The 17,779-nt window shown below is 39.6% G+C and overlaps 1 long non-coding RNA gene across 1 annotated transcript in view; it reads right to left on the bottom strand.

The window, feature by feature from the left end:
- Positions 1–8,814: 8,814 nt before the first annotated feature.
- Positions 8,815–17,779, bottom strand: part of LOC118564465 — a 29,342-nt gene continuing 20,377 nt past the window's right edge. Inside the window, exons 3-4 of the long non-coding RNA XR_004931864.1 lie at positions 13,562–13,753; positions 8,815–8,960 (exon numbers count right to left, since the gene is read on the bottom strand). This is a non-coding gene — a long non-coding RNA (uncharacterized LOC118564465). The remainder of the gene's footprint in view (positions 8,961–13,561; positions 13,754–17,779) is intronic.

Here is a 17,779-nt window from a genome sequence, read left to right as displayed (position 1 = left end):
TTTTAGTACAAGGAAAATGCAAAGTGCTTTACATGATTAAAACATAGGATAATAAAAACAGAATAGAAGCAAGTAAAAAAACAGTTGGAATAAAACGTAGAAAAATTGAAACAAAATAAAACATAGGAAAACGGAAACTAAAGGCAAATATTAATGATTTTAAAAACAGTTAGACTACAAATTTAAACTAAATCAATCTGATGCCACCAGATTGTACAGGAGCTCAGAGATACCCTGGTCAGAATCTGGGAAGAGATACCCCAGGACATCATCTGTCATCTCATAATGTCCCAATAATGTCATAATGTCAAGTCATGTTTACTTGTATAGCACATTTCAGCAGCAAGGCAGTTCTAAGTGCTTTACACCATGAAAACATAAGAACATCATAAATCGGGTGAAAACATCAAAACACATCAAATATGTTGGTCAATGGTCCTGTTATTATGGACTGAAAGCATCTCTAAACAGGTCAGTTTTTAATCTTGTTTTAAAGGGAACTCAGTATTCCGGCTGATTTGCAATATGTTGGTAACCTGACTCTTGCCAGATGGATTTCGTTCCGCAGAGCTCCACACATTAAACTGCGTTAAACTTTTTTACTCCATCATGATTTCTGAGGATAGCTTTTGCCGGCGACAGGTCATCCAAAACGTGGACTCATGGACGTCTGGTTACTGCTTGCTTCCTCGCTGCAGACCATCATTGTTGTCTGAATCCAAACAGTTGCTTCTTTGATATATCATATCTACGAAAATCCTGCCCGGCGATGCTGATTGGATCGTCCATTTTATGTGGTATGAAAATCCCACACAATGACAGCGATTCCAGATGGATGTGTTGATGCTGTGTGGAGCTCGACTGAACAACATCCATCTGGTGAGAGTCAGGTTAGTTTTCTGGAGATTTGTTCCAGATTTGTGGAGTATAGAAGCTGAATGCTGCTTTTCCATGTTTGGTTCTGGTTCTGGTTATGCAGAGTAGACCAGAACCAGAAGAGCTGAGTGGTCTGGGGGCTGGACACATTGATAACAAGTCTGTGATGTATTTAGGTGCTAAGCCATTAAGTGATTTATAGACAAATATAAGTATTTTAAAGTCTATTCTCTGAGATACAGGGAGCCAGTTTAAGGACTTTAGAACTGGGGTGATGTGCTCTACTTTCTTAGTCTTAGTGAGGATGCGGGCAGCAGCGTTCTGGATCAGCTGCAGCTGTCTGATCAACTTTTTTAGCAGACCTGTGAAGACACAATTGCAGTAATCAATTCGACTAAAAATAAATGCATGGATTCCTTTTTTCCAGATCTTGCTGAGACATTAGTCCTCTAATCTTGGAAATGTTCTTCAGGTGAAAGAAGGCCGACTTTGTAATTGTGTTTAGATGCTTTTGGAGGTTCAGGTCTGAGTTCATCATTACACCCAGATTTTGGGCCTGATCAGTGGTTATTAGATGAACCAACTGAAGCTGGGTGCTAACTTTTGATCACTTGTCACTTGGTCCAAAAATTATTACTTCAGTTTTGATTTTGTTCAAGTGAAGAAACTTTTGGCACACGCATGCATTGACTCAGCACCTGAACACAACGGAATTATTTAAATGTGAAATGGAAGGCATTAAAAACCATATGTCCCCTTTAAGGTGTTGCTACTGCATTTCAATTGGATTAAAGTCTGGACTTTGACTAAGCTACTCAAAAATCTACTGTTTTTTTTTTGTTTGTTTGTTTTACCAATTCAGAGACTTGTTGGATCATTATCCTGATGCAAAATGAAAGTTTAGTTTAAGGTCCCAAATTGATTTCTGTACAATTTCCTTCATTTATGGCACCATCAATCAAGGCAGCTCTTTAGATCCTGATGCAGCAAAGCACCCACAGCCCATCACACTACCACCGCCTGCTCAAATGTAGTTATAAAAGTCCTTTCTCTGAAATCCTGTGTTTGTGTTGAACTAAAACACTCGTTTGTATGCCACTGTAGCTCTTCATCTTACCTATAGTTGAATCGTGACCACTGACCATAACTTATTCCTGCTTCTTGGTCAAGGCAGAGAGTTTTCTTTTCTATCCTCTCCTCAATCTTTTCCCCTCTCCCTGCCCCGTTTCCCTGCCTGCTTCTGTCAGTCTTTTTCGGAGCCTCTTTTTACATATCTCCCTAACTGTAAATTATGGATCTGGTCAGCTGGACTCTCAATGCAATTGATCAATTTTTTTCAACGAGAAGAGTGGGTGAAGGAGAGTCCCTGTGCCCGATGGGACATATGCAGCTGGACACATAGTGGGAGGAGAATCGTGTGTCTGTTCATTTAGTCAGTCGAGGATGTTGAAAATTTATTAAAAATTGGATTTATGATAACAGAATTTCTGCTTTTTGGAGCTGCCAGTTACCTGGAGTATCGAGAAATTCTGAAAACATCAGCAGCTATTTTGGCCAATGTCAAGGCTGCCTGAACTATGTGAAGGGTTATGTCCGCTACCACCATTCTGAAATGCTGTGTAAGCACAACTGCTTGCCAGCTGCGGTTTCTGAACTTGCTAGCAGGATGGAGAAAGCTGGATGCTGGAATTGTGAATGATCACACTTTTGGCTTTTTTGGAATCGCCATTGAGTAGAACCAGCAAGACTTTAAAGGCAGACAGAAAAAAAAAACAGTCTGTCTGGCCAAAACAAATGCAATTATCAGAATCTGGATTCCCTGTTGGCCTTGAAAGGCAAACAATCTTAATTTCTCCTGGATGTTAATCAAACAAGATGCTCTGTTACATGAACAGAGAGCTACTGGGCTGCCTGATAACGTCATCACTATCAGACTCTGGCTGCGAGAGCTATCTGCCACAGTTCACAGACAACACACACACACACACAATTACACTAAAACACACAGGCACGGCACACACACACCACCTCTACTGTGCTGTCTTTCCTTACTCTGCTGCTTTCTGTTTTAGCTGTATTGTCAGAAATGTCAGATCAGAGACCTCAAGCTTTAGCTTTATGAATATAAACAATTAACCTTACAATTTTTAGTGATGAAGCTCGTTCCAGTAAAACTTTATTATAAATAAAAACAATTCTCCCATTTTAGCTGTGGTTTAGAATTGTCAGATCAGAGACCTTAAGTTGTAGCTTTGAGGAATGCATGAATAGAAAAAAAAATAAGCTTTGAGTTTTTGGTGATGAAGCTCGTTCCAGTGAAACAATGAAACAAAAAGAAGTTATTCTAGTTGTAGCTTTGGAAAGGTTGGACAAAATTACTTTGGTAGTCTTTCTGTATGTTTGTTAATGTATGAAAGAAGTCTAGTCAAAAATGTACTTATCTTGTTCCTTTGTTTTCCCCCTATCCCTGTAATGTTTTTCTGTTCATGTAGAGCACTTTGAATCGTCTTGTTACTGAAAAGTGCTATATAAATAAACTTGCCTTGCCTTGCCTTGCCTTGCCTTAACAAGTGAAACAATCATTTGAAATCCACATTTTATATTGTGTCGGTTATTTTTGCCTGCTATTAAAATTATTTGATATTCTAAATAAAATAAAAAACAATCTTTCTATTTTCAATATTAAAAAAAAAAAAAATTCAAAAAAGTACACCAAAAAGAATTGGTGTATTTATAGACTACAAAAAAGGGGGTGTCATTAGTTTGGAAGCATTTGATAAATGGGAAACAATTTTTTTTTAAATTCAGATAGTGGTGTTTTTAAGCAATTGGTTGATTAAAATAGAATTTATTATTTGCTTTTATTTATTTATCAATTAAAGCACAAGGCCTGGAAGCGGATGCAACACAACATATATAACCCAATTCAATATAGCAGTGTATTGAAATAAACCTCAGTCTTTGTCTAAATGTGACAGATCTGCACACTTTTTGACGCACAAACACATGTAGGCCCACTCAGGCTTTCTTTCTTTCCTCTCACCTCTCACTCACGCGCTAACAGCTCTCTCGCGCGCCGACACGCTCACGCGGACACGTAGGAACAGATTAAGTCCAAATCAATGGCAGCGGCTGGACTGGGAGGGAGAGGGAGAGAGATTTCACCCAGGGTCCTCGTTAAGGTCTGACACATGCGGCAAAGGCTCGGGGGAGTGTTATTACCAGGGTGATGGTTGATAAGACACTCGTTTCTCCACGCTGCGTCCTGCGGGGAAATGCGTCGTGCAGCCATGGAAACCATAAGGCTAGGTGTTATGCTATAATTGGGACAGCGTCTCTAACGGTGCAGCTGCACTGCCAGGTATGCCACCGTCTCCAAATGAGAAATTACAGCGGAGCCGCAGAGGAGAGGATGCACCCAATTTCCAAGAACCCCCATTCCCTCCCTCCCTCAATGGTTTCCTTTTGATTTTTTTTTTTTTTGATTTTTTTTTTTTTGGCCAAACTGAAAACAATTTTCTAGGGCAAGATATTTATATATAAAAACTCCACTTCATTATCTAAAAGTCAAAGTAATACACAAAGTGTCTGAATCAAAACAGAATGCAGAACCAGGAAATGCAGTGCAACATGGAAGAGGAAGATGGAGGAGGGACGAAGAGGAGAAAAGGAGAAAGATGGTCGTCGGCCAATCCCTGCTCACTCTCTGTAACTTGGTTGATTACGATCAATTTCCACGGTATCGATGGCCTCCCTGGCCCTGAGCTATACTCCCTGCTGCACTTTGAATGGTACGTGCTTTGTGTACCGTGACATGACGCACACCCCAGCACATCTCCAACCAACCCCTGCCTCCTCCAACACCACCTGCAGCCCCCCCCAATCCCGGCCTTGAGAAATATCAACAGCTGGGTTACCACGTTCTGGTAGGAGGGCTATAAACAAGCATTTGAAAAAAGCAGAAATGTTTCCACTTCTTGTTCTCAGAGTGGGTGAAAATCTGGGTTAGCGCAGTGTTTTTTTTTATCATCGACTGCCTTGTGAGTCTGATAGGTGTAAAAAAGTTTGGGTGGTGTTACTGCAGCAGGAAAGAAGAAGGGAGATTTTCTTGTCTTCTCTCTCTCTCTCTCTCTCTCTCTCTGTCAGGGCTGCGGTGGGATTGAAAACTGGCCAAAAACTCCAGGAGACAAGGTGGAAACGATGAGATGAGGTCTGGTCACGACGTGCATGGACCAAAAGCCCCCAAATCTGTATTTGTTCTGGGGAATGGGAAACTGTCCTCCCTCCGGCATGTGCGAGGGCGCATCCCGCCCGCTTTATCTCTGCACACTTGGCACGCTCTATCCGAATTAATTGCATCTCTGCGAGGGAGAGAGTGAGATGGATAGAGAGAGACGGAGTGAGGTTTAGTCCTTCTGTTGGGCTAGCTTCGCTACGAGGGGAGTCATTTAAAATTCTGCCTCCCATGTGGCTCCTGGTTTTCACTTTAATGACTGCCCCCACCCCTCCCCTTTTTTAATCCATGACTTTCTAGAGTTCTGAGCCGCAAGTTTTCTAACTTATGGGTCATATACATCTTACTCAGGCAACCAATGTAGCCGAGCTGCCTTGTTTTGTTGTTTTTGGCCAGTTACTTTGGATTTCTCCTCCCACAGTGCCTTGCAAAAAGTATTCAGGGGTCTACCCCTTCAATTTCCTTTTTTTTTGTGATGTGACCAGAAACCTTATTTCATCTTTTTTTTTTTTTAGGTAGACCAACGCAAAGGTAGAGCATAACTGTGAACTTTAGGAAGAAAATACAAAGTTCTTGCAACCCCAGTTTGCCCATTCACTGCAAATTGCGCCAACTCAAATAGCTCCAACTGTCAATGGAGAGCATCTGTGGGAAACTCAAGTCTTCCCTCTGATACTCAATTGGACTTATGTCTAGCCGTTGACCTGGCTATTGGAGCACACAAATACGTTTAAATCCAAACCATTCCATTGGCTGCATGTTTAGAGTTCTTGTTGCTCCTAAAGATTTATTATTGTGCCATTAGCCATGTTGGAGCAGTGACTTATCTACGGCCAAGAGGGAATGGTTAATAGGCTCATCAGGAAGGCAAGTTTTGATCTAGAATGCTCCCTTGACAGAATGCAGGTGGGGAGAGAGAAAAGCAGTCCGGCAAAAATAACATCACTGTTGGGAAGTGTCTCCAACCTCATGTATGAGGCCGCTGCAGAGCTGGAGAGCTCCTTCAATGACAGACTGCTGCATCCTGAATGCACAAAGGAGTGTTGTCACAGATCCTTCCTCGCAGCAGCTGTACACTTTATAACCATATCTGCTCTCAGCAAACTCAATATGTGTTTACATCCCTCCTTTTTTAGAGTTCTTCTGTTCATGTAATAGCTTAGTGTTTTTGTGCAAAATCCCCCTACTCAGTAGCACACTTCCTTAATTTATTTAGTAAGTTGTTTTTCATAACTAATAACTGTACAGTATTTTTCTTTTGTTGTAAGTTTGCTCTTTGCTGTTGGTACACCTGAATTTTCCCACTGTGAGACAATAAAGGATTGTTCTATTCTATTCTATTGTATTCTATTCTATTCTATTGTTTCTGAAGTTTTTTTGCCACACTTTTTCCCATGGATCTGGTCTTTTCAATAAAGACCAGATCCATGGCATGCATGACTAATACGTAGGTGTCCTGTGGACAAATCCTACCTCCTGAACTATGGAACTTTGCAGCTCCTCCAGAGTTACCACGGGCCTCTTGCCGGCTTCTCTGGTAAATCCTCTCCATGTCCTTGCAGTCATTTGTGCCTTGAGATGATTGAATAGAGTTTTATGAGATGTTCAAGTCCTAGGATAGTGTTTTATAGCGTAGCTCTCCTTTAAACCTTTCCATTTCTTTATCCCTGACCAACCTGGTATGTCCTGGGATCTGATTTGTTTCACAGTTCATATGCAGAGCATCCTGTTTTTACTGTCCAAATATGCTCTACATTGTGTAGGTCTAGCTGATATAACCCCACTAATGTGAGGGTGTTAAAGGTAAATATATACTGTTTCAAAGGACTGTATATTTCTTCTTTGCAAATAGACAAAGAAAACATTCCGGCTGTTGTAAAAAAAAAATATTAGATTAATAAAGCTTTCTAATGATGATTACAAATCATGGTTGAATCACATGGACATGTTCTGATCTTTGAAGGATCTTTGTCAGTGTGAAGAAGAGCAGCAGCCAACCCTGTATTAACCGCTGCAGCACTCACTGGCACCACTCTGAACCTTCGTGGAAGGCACGATAGGAAATGGCCTCAACAAGATAAAGCTGAGCTCTCTGCATGGTTCTCTGCAGGGGCCTCTGCCTCTCTCACGCACACAAGCACACATATATCTTCGTGTGAGAGTTGTGGGGGTAGAGTGATGTGGGCTGTAGGACAGCAAAGTCCCACAAGGTCAGAGCAGGCAGTGTATATGGTTGTTTTTCTCTGTTTTTTTTTTCCTCTCAGCGGTGGAGCTGTGTGCTGCCTCCCTGGGTCTCTCCTCTATCTGGTCAATACCAGCACGCAGCTTCTGGCGATCAATGGAGGGTCAATACCTCTCAGACGCCTGCCTCTTTGTGCTCTCACTGATTTAGCTACCACCTACCCAGGCCTTTTTTTTCCCAACTTTTTCTTTCTCGCTCGCTGTTTTTTTATGACCCAAAGGTCTCAGTTAAACACATCAACCTTCAGAAACTGGAGAGACACTGCAGTAAATCTGAAGGGCAGAGGGCATGTTTTAGGCAAAATGCTGTAAACCTTAGCCCATCATTAGCTATGAGCAAAACAGCAGTGGCCACCAGTCAGATGAACTAAATTTTAAACTTTTTTTTGTTGAATAAATTAAAAATTTGTCTCATCTCAGAATGAATCTACCATTTACATGATGTGAAGAAAATCTACGATTATATCAGCATTTCAGGTGAATTCAGTTCATTCATCTGAAGGTAAATTAACTTTCACATATCTAAGTGTTGGAAAACTACGGATGGGGCTAGCAGTAATTCATATAGACATAGTCATGTGTGTTACCAGCTGTAGGATCACGCAAGGAACAATCAGACTGCTTTCGTGTTATTTACACAAAACTCTGACCATCTTAGTTCGGCGGCTAATGTCCAGATTCATTGGACCAGGCAACACCTTTCAAGTCTGTTATTGCCTGTTTTGGTGAGCTGTCTCCTGTTTTTAGCCGCAGGTGTGGCACCTCGAGCAACTGTTGCATTTCTGTCATCTTGAACCAGTCTTTAAATCCTCAGCTGAGCCCTGATGTTAACAAGGCATTTTCTCTGCTTTGGACCATTCTCTGTAAACCCAAGTGAGGGATGTGTATTAAAATCCCACAAGATCTGCAGTTTCTCAAATCCAGTCCCTCTGGCAACAACGAGCATACCATGTTTAAAGGCACTTAAATCACATTTAATTCCTGTTCTGATGCTTGATCTGAGCTGCAAGTTTTCTTCACCACATCGTATAAATGCATTGCGTTATAGATGTGCTATTTGTGTATCAAGCCATTAAAAAGGTTAACCTAATAAAATAGCTCGTGAGCTTCTTTTGAGAGAGCAAAGATACAATTGTAAGATCCTTATTCAGGCCATATTTTAGCTTTGTTATTTTACACCAAACTAACCCTCAACATTATTTAAAGAATTAATTCACAAATACATCCATTAATTGTTATAATGTAGTTGGACTACCAGTATGCTTTATGGTGATGCTCTTCTATGACTTACAACACCACAATTCTAAAACTGTCAAAAGAAAGATCCTATAACGCATTCCAGATGGCTTGTGATGAGAATATCAGTTATATCCCACACACAAAAAAACCAAACAGAAAACAGCCTCTTTATTCTTCACACACTGGCATTTTGCATTGATCTAGCAAGGACCATGTAACAAAGATATGAGTTTAAGGTTTATTGAAGGAAGGGGTCAAGGGGATGGATGGATCGGTTGTGAGGATGGGTCATCTGAGGAGACTCAGCATAGGGTTGAAGCCTTCAGGAAATGGCTTTGTCCAAGCACATGTAGGACCCCCCAGGTGGAACCTGCAACAAAGAGGAGTGAATGAAGAATGAGAACAGAAGGAAGGATGAGGGTGGGTGATGTGATGAAGAAGAGGAGGTGGGATGAAGGTGATGGGACGAGAAGGAGGAGGGATGATGCAAGATAGGGTTGAGGGTAAGGGAGGGTGGGCTGAAAGAACATGACAGACTGTGAAGGATGGTTGAAATGGGTATAAGTAGACTGCTGAGTAATCAGAGATGTGGTCAGGCATGGCCCTCTTCCATACCTAAGTTACCATACTTAATTATGCAACAACCACATCAGACTTTACTGAGAATGTTTCAGTCAGTGACATAATAAATGTAAGGGTGATACAATCGTATTATTCTTCCTCTTTCGGGTTTTCCTTTAAGGGGGTCACAGTGAGTCATATGTCTCCATCTAACCCTATCTTTTATATCTTCTTCTCTCACACCAACTTCTATCATGTCCTCGTTCACTCTACCCATAAATCCTTTCTTTGGTCTTCCTCTAAGCCTCCAACTAACATTCCAATCTCATTACCTCCTACCGGTGTACTTATTGTCCCTCCTCTGTACATGTCCAAATCATCATGGTGTGACTTTTCTGACTTTATCTCTATACCATCTAACACGAGCTGTTCCCCTGATGTACTCCTTCCTGATCCTATCCGTTCTCGTCACTGGTCTTACCACCATCTTGCATATCTTTACTGTCATTCTTGCTAATACTCTGTCATACAACACATCTGACACTTTTCCCCATCTGTTCCAACGTGCTTGGATATGTTTCTTCACCTCGTTCCCAAACTCACCATTGCGCTGAACTGTTGCCCCCGATTACTTAAAACCTTCCACCTTTCTTATCTCTGCTCCGTGTAACTTCAAAGCTCCCTTTGAGTCCCTCTCATTTACACACATATTCTGTCCTGCTGCAGCTAACCTTCATCCCTCTCCTTTCTGGGGCAAACCTCCATCACTCTAGACTTTCTAGACCATCTGTTCCCTGCTTTCGCCGTAGATCACAATGTCATCTGCAAACATCATAGTCCATACAGATTCCTGTCGAACCTCATCTGTCAACAGGTGCATCAACACAGCAGGAGTTGATCCTTCATGCACTCCCACTTCCACGTTGAACTCTTCTGTCACACCTACAGCACACCTCACTACTGTCTTACAGTTCTCGTACATGACCTACACCACAACACAGTTCGCTGCTACTCCAGACTTCCTCATACGATACCACAACTTCTCTCTCTGCACCCTGTCATTAGTCCTCTTTAGACATGCCCCCTCTGAATCCACAAAAACACAATGCAGCGCCGTCTATCCCTCTGTGTACTTCTCCTTCAGCATCCTCAAAGCAAATGCTGCATCTGTAGTACTTTTTTCTTGGCATGAAACCAAGCTGCTTCACACAGATGCTCACTTCTGACCTCAGTCTAGCTACAGCCACTCTTTCCCATGTCTTCATTGTATGACTCATTAACTTCATTCCTCTGTAGTTGCCACAACTCTGCACATCTTAGTTGTTTTTGGAACCAGAACAGTTATCCATTCCTCAGGCATTTTCTTGCTCTCCAAGATCTCATTGGACAGCAAAAACTCAACTGTTGTCTCTCCTAGACATTTCCATACCTCCAATTTTGACTGAAACAGTCATGATTACCTACAAGTGGTCAGCATTTAGACAAAATTTTGTTTTTTTACTAGTGTGTGTTTGTTTGCTTGTTTGTTTATTCTTGCACATCTTTTTTGAATGAAGAATATTGATTTTTCTGTAAAACTATGCCAAATGTCTCTGTGGGTGTTTTCAAAAGCCCACTGTGTTTGCCTTACACTTGCTATTCACTGTATTAAAAAAAAGGAAAGAAAATCAATGTTTCCTGTTTTTGGGGTTTGTCTAATGAGCTCTACCAAGTATTATGTTCATTCAGCTTGTTTCAATTAGAGGTGAAACAGACTCTAGGTTTTTTTTGTTTATCATGTAATCAGCCAATTGGCTTTACTGACAACATTGAAAAAGGTTATCTTAATTTGAACTGGATGTAACTGAATTAATTTCCTGTTCACTGCAAGTTTTATTAAGAAAGAATTGAATAAAAAAAAACTAATTTCATTCTCATTGTAGCAACGCATAAACTATAGCTTGCATGAATTGGTAGTAGCAGTTCTGGTCAGTCCAGTGTGAACTGTTACCATTAATAAGCACAACACAACTGTTTGACCCAATGTTTAAGTAAAACTATCCATCTTCTGTCCCAACAGCATAAAATCAGTATTTGGGATAAAAATATAGACCTAATGGGATTTTATTTGCAAACAAGTAAACTTGAATAAGTACATATTCAACATACATCATCATATAAAATACAGAGTGTGGAATAGAGGAGAAGAATGTATCCAAGCAGGGTGGAGAAAAGTGTCAGGTGTGTTGTGTGATAAAAAAGTATCAGCGAGAATAAAGGGAAAGGTGTACAGGGCAGTGCCAACTGAATTTTGGGTCAAAAACATTTTTGACAGGAGTCTTGCAAATATATATTTAATACTTAATATATATATTATATATGCATTTATATGCATATATGTATGTATGTATGTATGTATATATATATATATATATATATATATATATATATATATATATATATATATATATATATATATATATATGTATATATATACATACATATAAATATATATATTCTGTAGTAGTTGCACATGTGTAATTACTGCAGAATTTACACCAGCACTATATACTATACTATATATATATTTGTATGTATGTATATATATATATATATATATATATATATATACACATACATATAAATATATATATTCTGTAGTAGTTGCACATGTGTAATTACTGCAGAAATTACACCAGCACTACTCAAATGTTGCAGAAATTAGCTGACAATTTTGCTTAATCTTATGCTAGACTATCTGTATTCTCTGTCCGCACAAATTAAGTCTATGTCATGCTGAATGCTCGGAGTGGCTCTAACTGTGGGCAGTCAGCGAGAAATACTCAGACGTCTATATTAGAAAGAAAAAAAAAAACAAACAGCTACATAGTAGCATGACCCAACATGAAACAGGAAGCTTATCAGGTCCAAGTTCTGTAGATAATTTTTATCTTAAGAACAAGGGACATTCATTGAATACAGCTGCGTTCACATATGGTAAATGGAAAACAGGTGGTTTAAGAGGGGAGTGATAAAAGCCATCTATATTAAACATGAAAGAACAACACAAATAAAGTATCTTCAGGTGCAATCCTTCAAACACCTTCAGTGCAGCCTTGACTTTTCTCCTCAGGTGGTTTTATAACCATTCACACCTTGATTGTTTGGCAAACTGTAAGGGACGTGTTTGACACCTCAAGTGACAATGAACCCAACACTGAATGGAGGGTAAGAGCAGTGATGTTTGTGAGATCAAAGGCCCTTTTAGAGGACTTATTCTGGACTTGTTACTTTCACCCATGTTCAGAAGTGAAGAAGGCCTTTGGGTGTGAATAGAAACATCTTCAAGAAGCAGAAGATGAAGTCCAGATTATTTAACTGGTTCTGACTTTCTTTCTTTGCTTGGCTAGGAAATAATCAAAGCAAAATTTTCCAACTTCCAAATTGACCAAACCTATAGTTTCAGTGGTGAGTACCAAACGCTTGTCTTTCCATGGACTCAAGCTGTTATCTCCTCTGCAAATGTCATATTCAGAAGTGCAGCCTGCCGGAGAAACAAGTATCCACAATTTTTGAGTATTTGCTGATGCTGGAACATCAGGACCTGTTGTGTATATCTCTGAGTACAGTGAGATGACTATTATTATTATGGGTCGGACCAATTTTTTTTTTTTTTTTACTTTAGCAACACAGTACAGAAAAATTAAATCATTGATGCATGACTAGAAATCGCTGGATGGTTGCCACCTCCAAACACAGCACTGACGTCACCCTTGTCACTGGTACAATGGCTGTGTTGCCTGGAGAGAAAGGTTAGTTTATATTTAATGTACCTTTGATGACAACAAATACAATCCTATGACCTCTCATCACATCTGGGGATGGGGAGTTGCTTCGGGATTGGGGTTTGGTGTGGTCTGGTCACAGGTCAGACGTCTATTTTTTATATCATTTTATTTAGTCATGTGCATGATCTCAGTCTAAACTAGAATTTGGGTCGGAGGTTTAAATGCTGCCATCATCATCATTAAATATTGTATTAAATTTGGTCTTTTAATGATGCATTACAAAATTTATTTGAAGAAATGCATCATAGCAAGTTGCACTTCAATTACATATTTGTTTTAGCCATGAAAAGCCTCTGGCATAAATCTAGCTGGATATTTTACTACTAGTGGGCAGAAATGGTTTTAAACTTGGATCATGGGTTTGGGTAAGGCCATTCAAGAAGCTTAACCTTTTTAAATTAAGCATGATGAACCTGTTGATAAGCTTTGTAGGAAAACCCAGCAGCGACCAGGATTTAATGATCTCAGTCAAACTATCACCATCAGAGTAGAAGTCTGCCAGGATGTTTAGCAAAAACAGAATAACTGCCAACAACTAGAATTTTAGTTTCGTCGTTCACAATAAAGCAAGTTTGGCTTCAACCTGGGCTGGGCTGGGCTGGGCGGATGGCAACCAAGGAAGAAGGCATTGGGGTAGAAGACTCGACCCATTCAGAGGCCTCAGTCCTTGATGCGGTGATCCCGGGTTCAAGTCCTGGCCTATGGACCTTTGCCGCATATCTTCCTTCTCTTTGTAAATCCCATTTGTTATCAGCTTATTGTCAAATGAAGACCACTAGTGCAAAAGAAACAAGACAATGTTTTGGAGAAGTTAAAGTGAGGCTTTTAAGGCATAACCAACTGAAAAATATAATGGTAGTAGCATCATGTTATTGGATTGTTAAACTCACCCCAGCTGGTACATTGCTTAGAGTGAAGATAACAGTAAAGACAGAGAAATACCTCCAGCTTTGTTAACTTTACCTCAAATAAATTTGAATAAAAACACATCGGAGCTGGTTTTAGAGTTGGTTGCCAGCTAAAACTAACCTTCTGAAAGTTTATGACCTTAATCTTGTTGAAAATTTGTATATTAGGTCAAAATTCCAGCCAAAATATTTCAGGACCTTGTTGATGGCTACAGAAAACAGGAGTTTTCGGCAAAATGTTAAGAGACACTTACCTAAACGTTCATTTAAATGCATTTACATATGCATATGTATGTATGTACATACCCCAGAAGATCTAGGGTATGTACATACGTATGTATGTATGTATGTATGTATGTATGTATGTATGTATGTATAATTTAAAATTTGCACCAAAGACTTGCTTTTACAAATCGTTGATGTTATAAGTTGCTGTGTTTTGGCATACACACCCATAATTAATGCATTAGTTAAATGACAAAGTGTCACATTGTCACATGTGTACTTGTAATGATAATATTTAATCAAAACAGGCTTTAAAAAAAGCATCATATTTCTGCGCTGAATTCTAAAGATAAAAATGTGTAAGAATGAACTCAAATCCTTGGCTTCGCTTTCACTAAAAAGGTATAAAAAATATAAACATAACAGATAAAATAATTAGCAGTAACAAACACCTTTATGATCAGATCCTTAAGTAAGCAAAGAGTACAGGAATCACTTTAAGTGAGCAGGTGTCAGCGTGTGTGCGCGCGCGTGCGTGTGTGCTTTTGTATACCCAACCTTCCTGTTTCTGTCTGTTGCAGAACGATGATTAAGAAACAGCTTTCAGTACGAGAAGGTATCATAATCAAACATGGTGTTGCAACCTTTTAATCTCTTGCAGCAGTTGACTAACATCCCATCTCCCAAAATGACAGATGATTGGAAGGCCCCTGCAGAGCCCGGTGACATTATGGTAATTGTCATTACTGGGGCTGGGGTGCCTGCGTGACCGACGCTATTAGAGAAAGTGCAATTACAGTGGGCTTTTGGTGACCTTGCTGACGAGTGGAGGTCAGGGCTTCTCATTAGAGTGTGGTGGAAGGCAGCCCAGTGTCTCCTCTGTGCCAATCAATAAGAGCGTAGCGTGGCCGCTGCTAATCATAGCTTTGACGCAGCCTCACCCCCCCCCCCCCACCTCAACTCCACACATGCTCGTCAACCTTACTCTATCTAACCTTTTATCAGATTTTTCACCAAAAACAGATGGGCAAAAACATTTAATACACGTGCAGTCTGTAGAAACATTAAGTGAAACTATAAAGATTTACAGGAGTGAACCGTACCAATAATAAACTCAGTAGTGATACTGCTCAGTCCAGGAAACTCATGAATAATAACAAAAGGTGTATTAAGTCGTTGACGGAGCTTTGCAATACAGGATAATGATAAAGGAGTGTTTTTCCAGGTGTGAATAAACAGAAGCAATGAATAGAAGGAGAGGCTGAACACACCAAAGCTCAGATTTTGTAACCTCACAGGGTCAGTTCACGGGCAGCCTATCATTTTCTCTGGCTTTTTCCTTTAACATGTGCTTGGTTTTAAAACATCGCTTCAGGTAAGTCTCCATGTCTTATCAGGCTTCTGTATGTTTAGCTTTTCATTGCAGATTTCAGTTATGACAATTAATGGCAATGACGCATCAGTTTTTGTATTTTTTTTGAAAAACATACTTATGGATTTTGGTTTTCTAGTAGGAAATTATGACCCCCACAATATCTAGTGATTGAGAAAACAATGGACACCCAAGAAAAAAGTAGAAATGGCAAAGTCTGAATGTCGAACATAGAATTAAGGATTAAGTTCAGATTTCTCCAGCGAGGAGGAAGAACTTTAAGACCTAACAAACTAAAATTTTGGCAATATTCAGATTGTATCTGAATATTGAACCTTTACTCTGACACACAGGCATAAACCAACCCTCTCATTTCTACAGAAAGCTGTGTTGCAAATATTCATATTGGGAAGCTGTGCATGTAAAACATGATTGGAAGTAGCAGAAAGTCTAGTACTTAACCCTATAATAAGACCATGTTTTACTTTAACTGAACAATATTAATAATATTAATAGGATATTAATAATATTAAAAGGAATAAGCCATTCCTTGGAGACTGCACTCCCATGCTGAGTCTCATCTTAACAAAGCCTTCAAGCAAGTCTCCCCAGATGATCCAACCCTCTCTTCCTGTTCATCCATCTCCTCGACCGCTTCCTTCAATACATATTGAACCTCATATATTTTTTGGTCCTTGCTAGTGAGTCAACCTCAGCGCCCAAGGATATCCTGCTAACAAACCGCCACTGTATTGTTGTAGCACTAGTTTATCTACAGATGAGAGTTTGCAGTTAGATAAGCTAATCAGGAAGGCTGGCAGAGTCCTAAGGATTCCCCCTTGAACTAGTGCTAGTGGTGGGGGACAGAGGAGCTCTGGCAAAAATAATACCCCACGCATGAGGCTGTTAGAGAGCCGGAGAGCTTTTTCAGTGACAGACTGCTGCATCTGAAATGCACAAAGGAGCAATATTATAGACAGCAGCTTTTAGACTTTAGATCCATCACTGCTCCCAACAAACTCAACAAGTGTTTAAATCCATGCTGTTTTGTACAATTGTTTCATTCTTGTAAATAATCAGTTGTTTTGATGCATAAATATACATGTACTGTATGTCTTCTACTTTTTTTCCCAAATCACCCTACTCAGTTGTACATTTATTTCACCCTGTCTACATTTAAGAATAACACTAGCTTTAAAAGTTCCATTTTAAACAAGGCTTATAGTTAGAGTGGCTTAGGTTACCCTGCACTATCTCTATAGTTATGCTGCTATAGGCGTAGGCTGCTGGAGGACATCAGGGTCTATTTTTCTCACTCTGCTGAGTTCTCCTACTGCTCTCCTATTTGCATTGTTTGTTATTTCAACATTTAACTTTTATGTTCTCTGTCATTTTCTCTTCATAGTAGCAACACCTGGTCTGGTGTTCTATTAGCTGTGACATTACCCAGGGGAGACAGATCATCTTCCATTACCATATAATATAGAAAGGATTCCTGGATCAATGTGTGCTTCAGTGCTTTTTGTGTCTCTGCTCTGTCTTCTCTATCCCCCAGTCGGTCGAGGCAGATGACCATTCACACTGAGTCTGGTTCTGCTGGAGGTTTTCCTTGCTGTTAAATGGGGAGTTTTGTATGCTCCTTCCCCTGAAATTTGATAAGTCCCCAGGGTCCCCCCCCCCCCCGGATGATTGACCTGTCATATTACCGGGTCACTCCTGTACAGTAGTTGGCACTATATGACACAAATGGTTCTAATCCAACCAACTAGAGGAGGAACTTTACAGTACATAAAAGTAAATTAGAGAATAAACAAAGTATCAAAAATTGAAGAAAGGATTGCAGAAAAGATGATATGTGGAAGAACATGAAGATGGTTTAATAGGATTAAAAGGGCAAGAAACAGAGGAAAGATTTGAACACACCGGACCTGATTATAAAACTATACTTCATTATATTTTTTAACATACAAAAGTATAATACAGGGAGCTTTGACCACTGGGGAGGATGAAACAGTACAACTTGTTATATTGGTATGTCTGAAATATAAGCATGAAATAGGATTTAGGCTAGCATTTGAAAAGATTAAATAAAAGTTTAATATGATGGGCACATTGTAACAACTTATAGAGCAAACATAGAAACTAATATTAAAAGGAATAATAAAATTAGATCCTTTCTAGTATGTTATATACATATATTGAGGGATTTTTTTTTGATCACATAATCTATTTTGATAAAATACTGGTTTAATTATTTTTAAAATATTTTTTTCATTTTGAGCACATATTTTGATTG

This window comes from Fundulus heteroclitus, chromosome 11 (assembly GCF_011125445.2).
Source record: "Fundulus heteroclitus isolate FHET01 chromosome 11, MU-UCD_Fhet_4.1, whole genome shotgun sequence".
Classification (NCBI taxonomy): domain Eukaryota; kingdom Metazoa; phylum Chordata; class Actinopteri; order Cyprinodontiformes; family Fundulidae; genus Fundulus; species Fundulus heteroclitus.
Note: the sequence above shows the minus strand (reverse complement) of the source record. Positions and strands in the feature narration are given on the sequence as shown.